This window comes from Rousettus aegyptiacus, unplaced genomic scaffold (assembly GCF_014176215.1).
Source record: "Rousettus aegyptiacus isolate mRouAeg1 unplaced genomic scaffold, mRouAeg1.p scaffold_m13_p_13, whole genome shotgun sequence".
NCBI classification, from domain to species: domain Eukaryota; kingdom Metazoa; phylum Chordata; class Mammalia; order Chiroptera; family Pteropodidae; genus Rousettus; species Rousettus aegyptiacus.
This window is the reverse complement of record NW_023416288.1, coordinates 8,658,066-8,678,197: the sequence shown is the minus strand read 5'-3', so window position 1 is coordinate 8,678,197 and position 20,132 is coordinate 8,658,066. Positions and strand designations below refer to the sequence as shown.

General features: G+C 33.6%; 1 pseudogene; it reads right to left on the bottom strand.

Moving 5' to 3' along the window:
* Window positions 1-739: 739 nt before the first annotated feature.
* The window catches only part of LOC107501280, a 54,648-nt pseudogene continuing 35,255 nt past the window's right edge, over window positions 740-20,132 (bottom strand).

Sequence of the window (20,132 nt, the reverse complement as noted above, 5' to 3'; positions counted from 1 at the left end):
TTTCATTTTCTTCCTCCCTTCCCTTATAACATTTCTGTCATTCATTTTACTTACTCATAAGCTATAACCACTAAACACATCATTATTGTTATTTTAAATAAACTTATCTATTAAATCAATTAAGAAAATAATATTTTATTTTAGTTTCATTTACTCCTCTAAAACTCTTTATTTATATAAGTATGAGTTTCTGACCTATGTAATTTACCTTTTGTTTTTGAAGAACTTCTTTTAACCTTTCTTGTAAGGCAAGTCTGGGTTTTCTCTGAATTTTTGTATTGCCTGAGAAAGTATTTCTGCTTCACTTTCATTAAATCTAAAAATGTGATTTTAAAAAAGACTTTACTTTTTTTAAGCAGTTTTAGGTTCACAGTAAAATTCAGGGGTAGATGCAGAGATTTCCCCAATACTTGCTGTCCCCACACATGTATCTCCTACCCCGTTATCAGCACATCTCACAGAAGTAGTACATTTCTTACAATTGAAGAGTCTACACTGACACATCATAATCACCAAAGTACTTTCTCAATCTGCAAGGATAATTTTGTTGGGTACCTTAAATATTTCACTCCATTCTTTTTGTTTGCACACAGAATTTCAAAATTTATTGGATGTTGACAAAAATGAAATACTACCTCAGATGACAGCTGTGAATCATGTAGCCAGTATATACATTTAAATGCAGTAGCATGTAGCCCTCACCATGGAAGGTTAGATTCGCCTCCGTTTTTAAACTGGATTAAATGGTATCATTGTCCATATTTACAAGGAGCTGCATTATTGAGCCAGAAACAGAGGATTTATAGGACCACTGAGCCATTTTGGTAACTGCACTGTTTATGAAGTGATCACAAGCTTCATCCAGTGCAGCCACAAAACCCGCAGTATTGTGGAACACAGACGTGACCAGAGTGTTGTATTTTTTATGAACATCCAATACTGTCTGTACATACATTTTGGGGTAATTTAAAGCAGCTTCTCTATACTTTTCAATTGCTAAAAAATCTTGATCATTAATGTGTTGTTTTTTTAATTCTCCTAGGCCATACTGGATTCTAGACACAAGATTATACATGTGACCCAAATCTTCATTTTTGTCAACATTCAATAAGTTCTAAAATTCTGTGTGGAAAATTTCCAAATGCTTCTCAATGAGCACTGCTCACACTTCGTTGCTAGTTAGTTTTGGGTGTTTTAGTGAAGATAGACCTGCATTCTTCGCTGTTACTCTAGCAAACAAGCCTCTACATTTTTCATATATTCAGTAACTGGATTCTGCTGCAAGAATTCAGTACTCTCGCTGGCATAAAAACTCTCTGCATCAGCTAAAAACTGAGACTCCAAGGATTCTTTATACTGTGTTAACGTAGGGCCCTTTGCAAATACATTATCTTCCTTCAGCCCCAATTCCACATAAGACTGTACGACTCCACTAATCAGTCTTGTGTTTATGGTTTCACCATTTCTTTTTAAATCAGTTTTTAAAAAGCATTTGTTACCTATTTATTCAGTGTCCTGAATAAGACAATCTCTCTAAGTCGCCAATGCAAGAGAATAGATTTCATTTATTCATTTCCATTCTTCATCATATTCATGGTCAAACCAATGTCTATTGAGGTTACACAAATTCCATTTAGTACTTTGCTTGAAAATTGGTAATCCTTTCCTGTTGAGTATAGAACTTTAGTGCATTCTCATCCATCAAATCTTTATCCTTAAGAAGACTTGTCACATAATTCTTCAAAAATTCTTTAAGTTGTTTATATAACTCCAAGCCAACAAACTGAACTTCCCTTTTTCAATTTAGAAAGAGCGATGCCAGCCCCTCACTCTTGTTTTGACTTGTGAATACTCATGCAGTAGTTATAAACGTGAGTATAGAGTTCTGTGTATTTGGATTTTGCCATACTTTGTCTAGTTGCACATATTGGATTCCACCTCTGATCTGGTCTTTCCAGATCTGGTCAAGGTGGATCTGCCTCAGTCAATGGAGATTCTGACTCCTGTTTGATGACACTGTGAATATATTCTGAAGTTGTTCACTGCAGCAATCTTTATTCAAGGTATAGGTAATTTTCCATTAAATGAAAATATACAGTATCATTCCAAATTTATTGACAATAGTTCAAAAAGAATGTCCTTTAACACCTTCACTGCTGTGGGGGAGAAGCTGGTGATGGAGGGCTGGGTGGTACCCCTGTCGGAGCCCTGAGTAACAGAGATGGTAATCCCCTACCAACCCCAGTGTGAGAGGGGACGTTTAAGATTGTCTCTTTGTCTTCGATTTTTTAAAGTTTGAATATGACATGCTTAGGTATAGAGTTTTTGGTATTTATCCTGCTTAGTGTTTGCTGAGCTTCCTATATCTGTGATTTGGTATTTGTAATTTAAAACAATTCTCAGCCATTATTATTTCACAAATGTCTCCTCTTTCTGGATTCCCACTATACACATGTTATCCCATATTTATTGGATATTTTATTCCATCTTTTTTATTTTCTTGCATTTCAGTTTTGGAGGTTCCTGGTGACATATTTTCAAGCGCCTGCTTTTTTCTCAGCTATCTCCAATCTGATAATGAGCCCGTCAAAGGCATTCTTCATTTCTATTAAATCTTTTGATCTCTACCATTTCCTTTGGATTCTCTTTTAGAATTTCCATCTCTCTGCTTGCATACATTACCTATCTGTCCCTGCATGTAGTCCATTTTTTTTCTAGTAGAGCCCTTAGCATATTAATCATAATTATCTCAAATATCTAGTGTGTTAACTTCAAACTCTCTACTATATCAGGTTTTGGTTCTGATGCTTGCTTTTCCTCTATAGAGTGTGTTTTTTGTTATTGTTTTGTTTGGTTGTTTGTTTGACCATAACTTGCAATTTTTGTAGAAAGCCAGACGTGACTATCAGCTAAAAAGGAACTAAGGTAGATAGGCTTTCAGTGTGAGGTGTTATGTTTTTCTTTCTAGGGCTTGGTTATATTTATGTTTGCTGTAGCTGTAGTTCTGAGGCTAAAACTTACTTTACTCTTCATGTTTTTGCCTTCCTGTGGTTTGGAGTTTTTATACAGAAGACCTGTTGATATGGTGATAAGACAAGGGAGAGGAGACATGATCTCTAGACTCATGATTAGATATTATTCTTTTAGTGAACCTGAGTTGAGCATTTCTCTTTTCTTATATCAAAGGCTAGGGGATGCTTGAGTTGGGTACTTCCTTTTCCCTCGGTTGGATAAGCTCTAGTAAAATCATATTCACTTAGGCTCTGGTAAGATAGTTTCCTTGAGGCTTGACCTTGTTGACAAAAGAGAGCTCTGGAAATATTTCAGATTGGTTACTTTCCCCTCCCCCTGCTGGAAGCATGAGGTAATTTTTTTCTTAAATTTTCATGGTTGGAACCTGATAGGGCAACTGAGTGTGGGCCCACCCCCCACCAAGAATGAGCCACCTCTGCAATTTTAATTCTCACTGTGTCTCCAGCAATTCATCAATTATGAAGTCCTCCCACTAGTATGGGCTCTGGGTGTGATAATCTGCTTCTGAGTTTGTTTCCGGTAAGTGTGATTTGCTGCTCCTGCCTCTTCGTTTTCAGGATAGCAGTTAGACCTCTGACCTCAATTCCCTAATGTATCTAAGAAGAGTTGTTGATATTCAGTTTTCCCAGAACTTTTTATATCTGGATGAGAGTGGTAACTTCCAAGGTCTTTACATGTTGGACCAGAAATCATAAGTCAGCCGGCCCATATTAAATATTTAATAAATATTGTGTCTCTTCTTATTTTATCATATATATGAAATATAGTTATTTTGTTGTTGCTAGTCTAGCCTATTTGTGCTTTAAAGAAAATTCTTCTATTTGACATAGCTTGGTAAAAAAAAAAATTAGATATGCCTAACAGGTCATAATTAGATGCATTTTTGCCTCACATGTATTAAAATGTGTATTTTGTTATTAGAATGATGAAGTGAAAATGCATGTACAGGTTGTTTGTGTGGGAATTCTTGATCTTCGCTCTGTAAGGAAATGTCTCATTATTTGAAAAGCACCATTAGCACAACTACTACCTACGTAAACTAAATAAGTGGGAAACTAGAATCCAGTATACAAAAGCTATTGTTCATTATGGAAAACTCTTTTGCCAAATAAGAAGATCTTTGTGTTTTGAAGTACAGGTTTATACTCAGATACGTTTCTATTTATTTTTGATAAGTTTACTCTCTATAATTTATGACATGTCTTTACCTTCCATCTTATAGTTATGTTTTCTAATTCTGAGATATTATACAAAGTCTACATTCTCAGTTCAGAGTTAAAAGAAAAAATAAATCCCTAAATCTCACTTGGTGAGAAGCAGCAGATGCTGTGTTCTTTGCTAAACCCATTCTTCTCTTGAGGGACTGTGGATTCTGTCTCAAATCTCATGATGCCTTTTTCTGCCTAATCAGTAAACATGGTTTCTACTGATGTGTGTGTTCCAATAAAACCAGGTTATAGTGTGTGCATTCAAGATTGCTATCATATGTCAAGTATCTTTAGCATAGAATTATGCTTGAATTGATAGCTCTATTAAGCTGATGCACTAATTTTCTTCACAATTAAACTTCTCTTCTCATTTTGTAAGCATCCATTTCATTGAGAGAAGCCTGCCACATTTAAGTATGTCATTTGACCTCTTATTGTTTATTGAAATGATATGAAATTATTTCCTAAACAACCTATTTTGGTCTTCTTTGTACTGATAGGGCGAAAATACATCATCTCTTTGAATTCCATGTATGTCCTAACAAATAAAATGTCCTCCTTATTTCAGGGCTGTCAGTTCTGTTTTTAAAATGTAGTAGAAAAATAGGCTGTGGGAATCCAATGTATCTTTCTGGTGAAAGTCTCCTGAGGCATCTGTTCTAAGACCAAGGAAACGCTTGAAAGCTTAAAATCTGATTTTTTTGGACAGCTGAACTGATTTAACTAAATAGTCTTACAAAAAGGGATAGAGAAAAACATCTCTAAAGTGTTTGGTCAACATTTGAAAAAGAAATTAGATATTTTCCCCTTAGTTTCATAGCAGTATATGATATCAGTTGTGACAATGTATTCAGATTCAGTAGGAATAGATGCAAGCACTGGAAAGCTTATTTTTTGATTTATAAGGGCAAATGAGTACCAATGAATATTAATTAACATATTTACATGTGTGCGTATGTATACTGGTGTGAACAATATATACTTATTAGTGTTCTATATTTTGATTAATATGTTATAAATATATGTGCTATGTATTTTGATTGAGAAATAGTCTTGAAAAATAAAGGCTATAGGTAAGTAAACAAATAATTTAGTTTGGTATTTAAATAAAACCAAAAACTAATTGAGGTTTCAAAATATGAAAACATCTCAATTAAAAAAAAGGACAATGCAGCTAATTATTTTATAAATGCTTATCAAAATTTGGCTTTTTCTGGTCATATAATTGACATAGAAATGAATGAGTTTTAGTTTTTTTTATAAAAATGCATTATGCCATGAGACTAGATAATATGGAATGAGATTGTTCCTCTTAATTTTAGAGCAGAGGAAAGAATAAATCATACAAAGAGGAGAAAAAGATGAAGCAGCAGTAGAGGGAGGAGAAATAGAAGAAAACTATGCAATTTATAAAGAGAGGAAGAATTTCTGAGACTGTTTGGTGATTTAGTAGATGGACTCCCACTTTTGGTTGGATTGGGTGATCCATTGTATTCTTGCTACTTTCCTCCAGTTGAACAACTACTTTCAGCTGGATCATTGCCACCTTGCTCCTATGACAGGTCAAGGGGGAACTCAAAGACCTATAGGTGCTAAGCTATGATTTTAATAGGACCAACCTTAGGATTCCAAAGGAATGGAGTAGAGGAAAAATAATTGATGCTTCAATGGATCATAACTGCCACTGTATCTTATTAAAACTACATCCTCATAAACTGAATCGATTGGCCAAAGATATATATATTTCTTTTTTGTTTTCACTTTTCTTTCATTAAGATTTTTTTTCTAAGATAAAGCTAGAATTTAAACAATTTATTAAATACAGAATGATGGCTGTTTGGGCAGGAAAAAAAAAAGTTTTCCAAATAGGAAATCGAGATGATACTTAATCTAATAAAACATAAGAATTTTCATGGAAAGGCTAGCTGTAAATTAATAGACTTTATAGGTATTACATAATGCCAAAATACCAGGAACATATTAGCAAAAGGATCCAAAATGGTTATTTTGCCCTTGTAGCCAATAATCTCATCCATTTTTTTAAGTAGATATTTGATTTGCAAACATGTGTCAAAATACTGTTCGATATCTATGTAACTAAGAGAAAAAATTAGCATTGATTGAATGCCTACATAATCTCATTAAATCCAAACAACAACTTTACCTGGTTAGTGGTATTATTATTCCTGATTTTTTTCTCAGAGGAACCTACAGAAATGGTTTCTAGTGAAGCTAGATTCCAAGGCCTGCACCATATGGCTGTCGGTTTTTATTTCCATTGCACCAGATGAGAAATATTCATTATAAATAAAAGATTTTAAGATGTTTGCTTTTCATTTTATATAAATAACAAAAAATAAATAATAAAAGTAAACACACACACAGAAGGGTTTGAAAGAATATTGTCTGGGGGAATACAGATCAGCCCAATATGTCCAATAAATTCTTTTAAATAGGCTGTTCCATAGTCACAGACATAGGTCACTTTATCAGACAATTACCTGACTGTCCAACAAAACCACCTTCTTAAACATTCCAATATGTTGCTAAGAAAAAGATATGAAGTGTGATGTTAAGTATTAAAATACTTAAAAGCATGCCTGTACTTCTTTGGTGAATGGACGTGCCATTAATGAAGGTATATAAACTTCAGAAAATAAGAGCAGAGTGTGTGAGGAGAGATTTACTTCAAGTAAAATCCTTTGCCCTTAAAGGGTTAAATGTTAACAAAGTTAAAAAGCAGAAATCAGGCTCCTATTAGTCTTGAACACTAATCTTGTTGACGGCTGAAGTGTTTCCTTATTTTATCCATATTTATTATATAGAAGGTGGGTTATATGGTGGTGACTAATGACCAAACATCTGGACCTAGTGACCCTTAAAATCCTCCAGCCATTGCTGTTCACAATTAAATAACACATGAACTAAAATGATATTTTGGCTTGACCAGGACAAATTAGTGTGGCAAAGCTAAAGAAATAGCCTTACTTTTACCCTTACAGATATCATAGCCTATAGAAATTTTAAAATTAAAAAAGAAAAAGTGTTTTCGGACTTGCACATCTTGTTATCATTACAGAACTTACAAAAGTAAAATGGATGCTTTCAGAAGAAAATGATAATTATTCTGGTGCATTGATCATTGTGGATATGAAGAACATTTGTTTCAGAAGTTTTACCTCCCAGAATTTTGATTGAGCTATGGGAAATGGGATTACTTTAGGTTAAATAATTGGCAAACCTCATTTCCCAAGTAATTAATTTTATCTACAGACAGATAGCTAAAGGGAAGAGAAAGTAAATGTCATCATCATCATAAGAATTATTCATTAAGGATGAATAAGTTTGTCTTCTAGCAGATAGAAAGGCAAGAGAGGCAACGGATAATAATGGTCAACAACAATAAAGTTGATATTGTCAGATACAAACACAAGAAAATGAGTTACATAGAATCACTGCGGTTGCATGAGTACCCAGTGGAAGGGCCTCAATGACAGCTTTGTTTGAACTCTACAGACTTTGTCTTTCTTTCTCTCTGGCCTACAGAAGAGGTGGAGTGCTTCTGGGGAAAGGTTGGCAAAGGCGTGGAATGTGACCCCTGTGATTGAGTTCATGAAAGATGAAGCCTTCGTGATTTGACCGATATTAAATTCAAATATATCTCCCATTGAATTATGACAGCTCTCTAACTAGATGGTATAAAATCTGGGTTGGAGACAAAATGCACCAATCATATTGACAGCCTCCACTGATGCACCCGTACCTCCTATCTAAAATAAGATCACAAAAATAGATACAGAGCACAAACTAACAATAATCAGCCCTCAAACTTTGTAGTAGTCTGAAGTAAACACCAAGAGGATTCAGATAAGAAGTAAAAGAATAATGGGCAATTCATATAAACTATATCTGGAGAAAATATTCATATAACTACCCATTTTAAACATGGGAAAGGTGAAAATAAATCCTCTGACCACTATGGGAAAAAATACTACCACAATTTTAAGAACATAAAATGCAACACAAGCTTTAAAACTCTTTCTTATAGAATTTATGTAAGATATTGAAAAAGATTTTCTAAAAAATACTTTCAAATCCAAAAGAAATGCTAAGCAACTTGAAATCGATGAAACAAAAAATAAATCAAGGATGAGATAATGAAATAACAGAGTAACACAAATCAAACAAATTGAAAGTCAAAATCATGTCAAATAACAAATAAGTGATTATCAGAAAAGCATAAATATAAATATCTAAAACCTAAAATAATGAAATAGAAAAGATAATGTTTTTAAAGTAGTTAAAGATAGTTTATATTGGATACAGAATTAAAACTAAACACAGAAAACTAACATTCCTGAACTAGAGAATGAATCGTTATACAGAAAATAGCAATCGTGCGTATAAACCAAGAATGGTAGATTCTCAGATAAAGCTATAGAAACTTAGTAGAAATAATAGAGTAATTCAAGTAACTTTATATCCTATTATATCCTATGAAAAATATACAAACAAAATGATAGGGATGTATATAGTCATTAATAAGGTTGATCCAAATATATATATATTTACATATATATATATGTAAATACCATGGTAATAGAGTAAAATTTCTTGTTACTTTACATTTTCAAAAAAATAATATATTTTAGACAATAAATTCTAAAATGTGATATAGAATAAATAGTATGTGACATGTGCACACATACATGTGTGTGTGTTTAATATGCAGAATATATAGAAATGAAACAATTACATATAAAAATATATGAGAAAGAGCTAAATGTGAGCTCATATGAAAAATGCAAAGCCTTACGCATTAATGCTACTTATTTTGAAATGAGATAAACCTAAAAGATTAAACATTTAATGGAACAAGGTAGAACTGGACCACAAAATAAATTTAAGAATAATGAAGGGTACAGGTAGAGTTAAAAACAGTAGTAAATGAATCAAAAAATAGAACAAAGTAGAAATAAACTGATGGGTAATTTTTTAAGTAAAATAATTTAAAATTAATAAAATTAGAAAACAGAATAAAATAAATATTTAAAAAAACAGCAAAAAGGTACAGACACAGAGGTAATTTAAACAATCTTTAGAACATATTTTGCAAAAGCACAAATACGCGCAAAACCCTAAAATAAATGAGTTCTACAATAAAAACCAAAGTACATAAATAACTAAAAAAAAAATCAAAAAAATGACCCTAGAAATGAGAGAAACATTGGACAAACCATGAGCCACGAAAAGAACCATGATTCTCTCCCAAAGTGGCAGGCTCTGACAATTTTCCAAGTAACTTATTCTTCAGTCCTTTAAGGAATAGACAATGCTGATCTTACTTTGTGTATCCATGACATGGAGACAGGAAGTAACTCAGCATAACTCTGATCATAAGTTCAATATAAACAGGTAGATTTTTTTTTAATTAAAGAAAATTTATATGTGATGGTGTCTTATATAATTTCTCCTGTTGTTCAATATCAGTTTTTAAATAACAGAATCATATCCAATGGCTCCCCGAAGTTCATCTGACCTAACTGTTGACTTTAAGGTACAGCATTAATATAGGAGCTTTAATTATTTTTCACTGTCTATGCCATTTCTTCCCCATACAGGCTAGCTCAGATTTATATAACATCAGAAGAAAAATAAATCCCAATGAATACTCCTTTCTTCTCATAGTTTGCATTTAAGGATTACACACACACACACACACACACACACACACACACACACATCACTGTTTATGAATATGTACACTGTATATGAATATGAAACTGATAATTATGACGTCAAATTCAGAAGCCAATAAGTGAAATTAACAAATGCTTGTTGAATACTAATCCCTCCCTATCTAAATAGTTTACAGCCTATAAGGAATCAACTGTTGAACATTTAAAAACAATATATTCTCAAAAAGCATTTTTTAAGACAGGGATTATGAATTGAGATAGAATTATCAAATTACTAAGAGGTCAATATTAAGAGAAAATTATGAACTTCCAAAATTTTAAATAACTGTCCCCAAATAACTTCTTTTGATCAGGTAGTAATCAAACATGTAGAAGAGCACTGTGGTAAGAAAAGCTAAAATTGTTCACGTGAAATAATTTCCAATTTTTGAAATGCAATTATATTTTCTCAATAAATGAGTTAAGCAGACACCATTTGTTGATAAGCATCAGATGGGAGAATGGAGTGGTTGCCATAGTCAGAAAGTAAATCAATCATAGGTTTGAAAATAGAATCCACATGTGCATACTTGCAGAGCTGGTTGAGCTACCAGCCAACACTCTCTCATCACACTATATTAGCTCGGTTCCTGTCCGTTCCAGGGGAAGATTGTTAATGGTGAGTCTGATTAGACCATGAAACCCAATTCCAAGGAAACTGACAGAGACGCCACCTCATTTGGCATTTAAAATAACTTTAGGACCTGAATGATATCATTTAGTGTTAAGAAGTAAATAGAGAGCTTGATTATCCTGAGCTATTAACTAAAGCATCCAACCTGAGTAACTCACCTTAATGAATTTTTGAGGAATCATGACCCACTATGACCCAGCACCATGGAATACAATAATTTGAAAATAATTATTTTTCACCTGAGAGATATTTGTTTCTTTTGGTAGAAGGGCACCAAAATGTTCACATACTGAGACTAAGGCAAGAAATATATTTTATCTTATATTCATAGGCTGTATTTCATTTGTTTACTTTTTTATTAATTCCTTCATTCTTTCCCTTTTTAATTAAACAAACTCAGTACCTACTTTGTCCCAAGTCCTAGAAGAGGCAATTTCTATATCACAGTATAGTGAGAAAGACAGACATGATATATTGATGCAGACTCTTCAAGTTGCAAATGATGAAAACTCAACCTGAACTAGCTTAGAGTATTGTCCATTAGCTAGAGTAGCTGAAATATCTAGGGGTACATATGGCTTTGGCCTAAACTAAGTCCAGGTGCTCAAATAATATTTTAGGATTAATCTTCCTTTTGGCTTTTTGGTTGTTTATGTTTTAATAGCTGTACTCTCAGGCATACTTCCAACGAGTGGCACAAATATGACCTGCAAACTTAAATGATGCTAATTATTATCTCAGTAAAGAGACCTTTTTTTCAAGTGTCCATATCAATTTTAAAGTGAAATCTGTCTTTTACTATTTGGGTCATTTGTTCTTCCTGAGTCATTCATTGTGGCCGGAGGAATTTAGTATTATGATTGGCTTTGATCTGGGTTGCATGTGTATCCTGCAAGTAGGAAGGTAAAGTCAGTTCCTCCTGAGCCACAGGGACTAAAATGCATAAAAATAATTTTCCAAAAGCTATCTAGAAAGATAAAATATGATGTCCATTATGGATACTTCAGAAGAAATATTTATGTAACATAGGTGTTATTTTAGAAATAGATTAACTCAATCAGAGCATAAAGAAAGTTGTGTCCAATATTCTAGAGGGATAGAAAGGGTTAAGAGAGGCTTAAGAAAGTAGGTAACTTTTGGCCTGAGTTTTGAAATCTAAAGAAGATGTTTAAATTTTGGACAAAAATAATAAACCATGACAACAAGAAGAGAACAAAATGAGTGAAAGTATATAGATCTTAAACAGCCTGTGAAGTTATTTGTTATGAACTCAAGTGGTAAAGCTTTAATCTACAGGCAGATTAATTACTATTAACTGTGTCTAGATGGTGGTAGTTATTCAATAAAACTTTATTGAGTGAATAAAAGTTGAGTGATTTTCAAATTAAATTGGGAAGAAGAATCAAATATGAAGTTAGGAAGGAAGTAGAATAAACTTTTTTCCACCTTTGGGTATTTGCTAGTTACAATGATGCTTTTTGCAAAATAAAAAGGTGAGTACTTGGAAGAATTTGAGGTTTAGTGACATTACTTTTGCTGCCGAGCAAGCTACTGGAAGAAAATGTGGATAACATAAGCTAATGCCAGTTATTTCTTTGGCATCTAGCAGGACATAGAGATAAAATCTTCTACTTGAAAGAAAACGATAATTTTAAATGACTCAGAATGCTAGTACAGTCTAAGAAGCTGTTCAGTGGTGCCAAACATTAATTTAATTTTCCTACTGAGTTAATTTTTAGCCCAAATAGATTTTTTTCCCAATGTTCTTCAGTCTTTTGACCATAGTTTCCTACTGTTGTCTCTCTTCTTCCCTATAGTACCCCAGCTTTTCCCAATTCTGCATCAAGTCCCCTAGTTCACAACTTGGTCCTTAGAAGAAATGCTCTTGTAATAATGAAGACTCTAGGCAATGCTCCTTGAAGCCAAATAGCAGTGACTTACTGGAAGAGACTGTATTCCTGGAAGAGACTAAATATTTCACAGATTTCCAAGTGTAAATCACAAAAGCTAAATAAACCTTGCCTTTGCTAGTATTTCCCTCCTCTTACCAAAGGTATCTTTTTCCCTAATCTTATCTTACCATCATGGGTGAAAAAGAAGAAAAATAAAAATGAGAAGAGTGAGCATCTTGAACTTCTGTGTTTTGAGATTAAGAAATGTATATGTTTTATAAGAACTCTGGTGAATTAAAAACATATTTCCCTCAATATTTATTAGTCATCTTCTATTCTATCATGGGTATATATATTGTCCTAAAATTACCATGTGTTATTATTTAATCTCCATTTAAAAACATATTACTTAAAAGTCCTCTTCTAATATTAGATGTTTTTCAATATTCTATTAAAATGTATGTGTTCTCATTAATATAACTAAAATATTTCCTCATTGAGCCTATGAGCAGAGTGAGAAAATGAACTAAATAAAAAAAATTTACATATATAAATAAATAAAATTTCCAGCTCCTTTGTTCGGACCAGGTAAATGCAGTGTTAAACAATCACATATCTCAAGTCTCTAGGCAGGCTGTGCATGACGAGAAAAACAGTGAGAGACTTACATAAGTGTTTGGAATTAACAATGTCCTTTTTGAGTTGAAATATAAAGCCAATGTAAAGGCAATATGCCTCATGGTTATGGCATTGGGCTTTAAATGAACACCAAATACATTTGATTTACAGTTTCTCCATTGTTCTACTAATTTTACTTTGGACAAATCACTTAATTTTCTGAAATTCATTTCATTTATCAGCAAAATAGTAATAAATTATCAGGGCAATTGTGCAAACTAAATGAGAAAACCTATGTGAACTACATTGCATTAGATTTTGTACATAATAAATAGGCACTCTGTAAATATAACTATTATTTGAGAAATCTGCCTTTGAGGAAACAGAATAGAACTCAGGTTATAGCAAAATCAAATGAAGGTAACGGTATGTGTAAATACAGAAGGTGTTGATTAGAAAAGCAGTTATTCAGTCATAGATGTTTTGAGAAGGAACTTCACTGGCAGTGCTCATTGAGCTATGTCCAGTGGAGAGGAGATAAGGATATGAACTGTTTAGTCAGGAGGCTGTTATGTTTGATGTGGAGGTGAACGCATTTGATTGCCCTAGAGCAATTCCAGCCGACATTGGATGATCTCTCAGTCATTTTCAAATGCAAACTGGTGTTAGGAGAGTTGTCTAAGGTGCTTTTAAAATAACAATTTCCCCCCCTCCACTTGATATCTCCAGAATATGGCTAGATAGCTAATTCATATTTTTAACAAGCTCCCTAGCTGTTTCAGATACACATTCTAGTATAGAGAATATGAGTAATTTCCTCTGTTCTGATTTTATGCTTATTACTTCAAGTTATGGTTTGGTTTCCCGTGCCACTATCCTACAGAAAGAAAATGAACTGGTCACACGGGCAATTTGTCAGTTTTCAGTACAACAGTCTTTCTTAGAAATTGATAACTGAAATTCTGGCTTATCCAGAGTTTATTGTGAGCTACATAAATATCTTTGCTATAGACCACTTCGGGTGTGTTGACCAAATAAAGTTTCTACACTTCCCAATTATGAGTATCAGAGAATTCTCTTAGGGAACTGTCAGACTGTGAAGACTTTCAGTGAGTCGCAGAACTGGCAGACCCAGTCTCACCACAGCTGCCTTCTCTCCAAAGCCCAACAGTGCTGGTCCTAGTGACTCTGTGTTCTGTGTTTATAAACACATTGTGCTTTTGGTTACTGGTAGGGGGTCACCAAGTATTAGAGTCTACAGGGCGACCCAATCATTCTGTGACTGAGTTCCCTCACAAAATATTGTAAGAGATTTTAGAAATGAAGGCTCCTGAATGAATATTACAAGATTTGTCATCTTCTCTTTGTCCCTAAAGTAGCCCTTGCGTGGTGCCTGATCAGTTAGCTGAGAGGTGGAACTTTATTTCACAGGGTCAGCTTTACTATATCAGATTTTGGTGATTGGATTAGAAGTTCCAGATATGAATTGTCTTACTTAGGAGAAAAAGGGGAATTCTTCCTCCCACTTGCTTGTGTGTGTGTGTGTGTGTGTGTGTGTGTGTGTGTGTGTGTGTGTGTGTGTTTTGTTGTTGTTATTATTCAACCAGGGACTCAGACCATTAAATAATACTTAAAAATAATCCTGCTGTATCAGCAAGCAATCATTGTGTTGTCAGCGCAAGGATTTGGATGGACCACATGATTGTGTAGACTGGCGGGGTTAGTTCAGTGTCTTGCACTGACCACTGTAAGCAAGTCTCATGGTATATCTTCACTCTTGAATCCCTAAGAGACTAGGTTTATTCTGAGAAAAGTATCACATGCTTCTCTTTTTATCTGGAAAAAACCATTGTTCTTGTTTTTAATTAAAACCAGACTCCTTTCAGCATGGCAAGAACAACTCCAGAAAGTATCAAAATGTAAAGATTTTACCATTGTAAATATATTTTTGTCATAAACCCTTGCTAAGTTCCCTAAATTAACTTCGTTATTTCTGGTATGACAACATATGAAGCTAAACTTACCTCACCCAGTGCTTATTGCTGAAGGGTCAAGCCTCAGTCCTGTATTATCTCATCCTAGTTATAGAAAAAAGAATTTTTAAAAGTCTAAGAAGGCCTCTTTCATGAGCATGTGAGGCACCTACCGGCAGGCTGCCAATAATCTCAAAATACCATAGCAAACTGGGCTTCTAAAATTTCTTTACCCTTTAAAACTTGCTCTAATGTTCAGTTTAATATATTTTGGGAAGTGTCCCAAACAGAGTGATTTTCCCTTGGATCTGTGTTTTTCTAAGTGAGACCTGAGTGGAGGTTGTTATAAACCAGCTGATAGGAAAGCGAGACAATGCCTCTTCCCCACTGTGTGGTTAAGTGCAGAGAGTAAACCTTGTGCCGTCTTGAAGGTTGGCAGTTTGCGGCATGACTGGTAGAAAGAGGTACAGTAGGTCCAAAGTGAAAACTAATTTAACTCTATTCCTTTTTATGTTAATGGGCACCAAGTTTGTATTTGTAAACTGTGGTTTTATTGGAAGAAAATAGAGGCTTTCAGAACAGTACCATTAACTCTTTCAGCCCTAAGAAGAAAAGAGTGGTGTGTGTGTGTGTGTGTGTGTGTGTGTGTGTGTGTGTGTGTGTGCAGGCCCTTAACCTCCTTGTTCCCAGGACGATGCCAAGCATGGGAGGGGTGCTTAACAGTTTTACTAGGGCATGTGTTCAGTCTTCACATGGGGCTGCCTCTGTAATTGCTTCTAAAAACCATTGAGAAAGGCATTATTATTAGCTCTAGTGCACAGATAAGGCAAAGGAAACTGAAATGACTTGCCTTGGAAGCTGAGCTAGTATTTGACTAATTCTTCCCAACTCCAGTGTTTATATACTTTATCTCAACATAGTAAAGACCAAGCCTCCAAAATTAATAAATACTTTACAAAGAGAATTCTATGTGCCAAACTCTAGAATAAAGGAAATCTAATTTTTTCTCTTTAAGATTGTTGGTACCAGAAAATATAGTAGGATGTTTGCAAAAAAATTGTACAATATCTTAGTAACAGAAATCACAACATAAAACAAGGTTGTTTCCTTTAAAATGTGAATGGAGAAAAATTATATTACTAATTTTCAGATAAACATCCAATTATACATCTTATTAATTAATATGGAGATACCCTTAGGAAGGTCATAGGTTTAGCAAAATTGAAACAAAATTCCTTAAAATAGAAAATATACATATATTAATATTGCTCTATTATTAAAACATTTATTAAAATTTCAATCAAATATGGATACAGTTTATAATTCCCCTATGTAGAAAACGAACTTAGTACCCCAAAACATTAATATATAGTGAAAGAAAAGAGATATGTATATAACATGCAAGCTGTAATTCTTTAAAACTATTTTTAGTATTGAATTGTTTTAAATAATTAAATTTTTTTATTTTCTGTTTTTTAATCTTCATAATTCTAATAATCAGCAAAAATTAAAACTAAATTTAAAATTATATTTATAAGTTTATTTGCAATAGCATTATGACCATTTAGTTGTTTTTTTATTATGCCCACAAAAACAGCACACAGATATTTCCCTACATTTCTTTTCTCCTGATACTGCCTTGATGGTGGAACTAAAATGCTACTTAAATAAGGAGCAGGTGGCAATTGTGAAAGGAAATGTTCTGTCTGTGTCAAGCTGATGGTGGACCAGGATCAGCAGTGGTTTAACTGCTTTGTCTTCCAAGAACATGGAGGTGTCTATCAACTTGTATGAGGTTCTAAACATCTGTTAACTCTATTTTTATCCAACATTTTTATTTGTCTGAAAATACTATCTTTCTCTATATTTAAAAAAATAATTTTTTATAAAATTGAAAGATTCTGAATTCAATAATGTTTCACTTACAGGTGGCTTGATTTGTTAATTTCATTATTGACTCTACTACTGAAGTCATCCCACATTACAAAACATTTGTGATTCATTAAAAATTAAAGAAGATAAAATTTTCAAATTAGCATCTAATAATACTAGTCACTAAATGCTATAGGTATATTACCTAAAGGTCATAAGAGCCCAGTAAGATAAATATTATTATCTCAAGTTTAAATTGAGAGAACTGCATTTCAGAGATGATACACACTTAAAAATACTGAAATCAATTACCCAAGGTTACTGAGGCAGAGTTGAGACAAGAATAATTTTTACAAAATTTTGGTTCAGTGCTTTTTTTCATACAGAATTATAGAGAAGGTCTAAAATATTTAATCAAAAAATCAAGAAATTCAAAAATAATAATGACTGAATCTAGCCTAGAGATTAAAATATATAATAAACGCATTATGACTAGAACAATATAAAATAGAATTTCTAAGACTTAAGTGTAAGAAATCTTATTAAAAATGTATCATATATAGTAAAAGGAGAAGAAAAGGACGATACAATCTTCACATTTTGTGACATTAATTTATTTGATAATAGTGATCTTTGAGGTCAAGAAGGTTACTGTTGTGATCTCACAACAGTGCAAAGGGCAGAAAACTCTCTCATTTATCACTGTTCTACCTTTTTGTGTCCTTCTAGATGTTGACAGATGACGATGAACAAGATGGTCCTAAACTCTGGACCCGAAGATTTTGGAAAGTAAAGACTGTAGATACAAGATAGAGGAGACACAAAAGAATTCAAGTATCACAGAGTGGAGTGGTAAAGTGATTCAGTAAAGAGGAGCTCTGGACTCTTGCTAAGGACTGAAAAGAACTGGACTTTGTTTTCTCCTTCCCCATGATTTACTCTTTTTCTCAGTTAACTTTGCCTCTTCCCTCTCCTCTTTCCATTCCACTTCCTCTCTCTTGCAACTGTAGAATACTATGGTTGCTAATTGTCTGATGGTGTCTGGGGAACAGGGCACACTCTTTTCAGTCCTTTCCTCTCTTCACCGTTAGTGCGACCATATTCCACTGTTTCCCACAGGTCTCTATAATGGGAGAAGCAGAGTGCTGGGCACACGGTGGTGAGTTGCAGTAGACTTGTTGGACATCAGTTGTATCATGTTACTCAACAGTTGTGTAATGTACGTGTTATATTCAGAGAGTAAGTCCCATAGCTGGCTAATTGAGGTAGCTATCAATAAGTAACAGATGTAGATGGGCACATTAGTAAGAAATTGCCATACATAATTTGTATGTTACCTATGTACCTTATATCAGTAAGAGAGAATAAACAAGTCAAACACTTACTGGCTAATTAACTAAAAAGTCACTTTTAAATAACTATAAAGCGTGATTAGGATGAAAATATTTAGATATTTTGAGTTGGGAAAGGCCTGGGTTATTAGCTCCAGCTTACAGATAAGAAGACTGATGCACAAAGTGATTGAGACAGTTATCTGGGACCACCTGATATTAAGTTTGAATAAATGAGATTTCCCAATATGACATTTTATTTTTACTTATATTAAATTTTAAATCAGTTTAGATTTCCCAGTTTCCTGTTTGTTAATTTGTATGACACTCGTCCAAATGTCATCATGTTGTAGAAACACATATCTCAAGAGATATGTACATGTATATCTTGGATCTTACGGCAGTTCTCTTGAGTCATATTTCAAACTGCTCGTAAGGTATTGCCACTGAACTGTCTTGCCACTACATTCAATTTCTCAAATCCTAACTACATCATATCTCTAACAGGTACTATTATTCTAGTCATCTGAAAGAGACTGGAAATTTGGAGTCATCTTTTAGTCGTTCTGCTCCTTCATCGTATAATTATGAACCAGCCCCCAGAGTTATCATCCCTTCATCTTCGCTTCCCCTGCTTGATTCCCACAGCTACCTCACTACTTGGGGGCTTTCATCACTTCAGACTTAAATTACTGAAAAAGCCTTGAGATGACTCCCTTGCCTACACTCTATCATCCACTACTCTGGCCTCAGATCAGTGGCCTGTCAATATTCACAGCCACTAGCTAGTCAAAACACTTCTGGGATTCTGAGTCTTTCTAATCTAAGTCTTTTTCCTAGGACCGTCTAACATTACTCTCAGCTCAAGGGAGGCCATTTCCCATCCACCTTCCTACACAAGTCACCTTATTTCTGCTTCAAAATTTCATCTTGAATAAATTTCTCTTCCTTCCTTTTTACCTCTGTTTTTTCTTATTCAAACTGTAATCATGCTTAAAGGCTCAGCTCAAAATCAATGTCCCCCATCTTCTATGATTAAGAAAGTTTGTAATTATTTTTCTATTTCCTGAATTCATATGATTTTCATCAGTATCATATGCTCTGATCTTTCATTGTGCTCTAATGGATATGGTGGATTTATCTTACCAAAGCTACTATAAATACTTACAGAACTAATACCACTTGTACTTGTCATAGCATCAAACAATTGAAGGCACATAAAAGTTATATTTTACTAATCAATTGACTGATTCAGTAAACATGCATTATTATTTTTATAAGCAGATAGAAAAAGCTGACAAGGTATCCCTTAGAATCAAATATCTCAAGGAGGTTAGTAAATTCTTTAGCTTTTACAAATCTAATAATTTTGGTTTTATTTATATACTTATCCTAAGCCAAATATTCTGAATATTCTGCTGACAAGAAAAGTATCAGATTAGGAAATATCCTTTATTTCAAGGACCAGAGATTTACATGCAGAATCATATGTTGAAATTCAATGCTATTTCAAAATATATTAAAATTCTATGCCTGAGTGGCATTCTCTTTCTAGTTGCCTTACCCAAATTGAAATATCAAAATGGGTGAGCATCAGAATATATATAAATGCCTGAATTTCTGTTTTGTTTTGTTTTGTTTTGTTTTCATGTCAGCAGTATAATTTCACAAACCAAAAAGCTGGAAGATACAAAGCTCTTAGGTATCCTTGGACTTAAATAGAAACATATCTAATTCAAGTTTTGCCATTACTGCCACTTATTCAAAATCTTTGCAAGGAAAGGCTGAAAAGAAACAAGTTATTCTAGTAAAATGAAACTGTGCATAAAATCC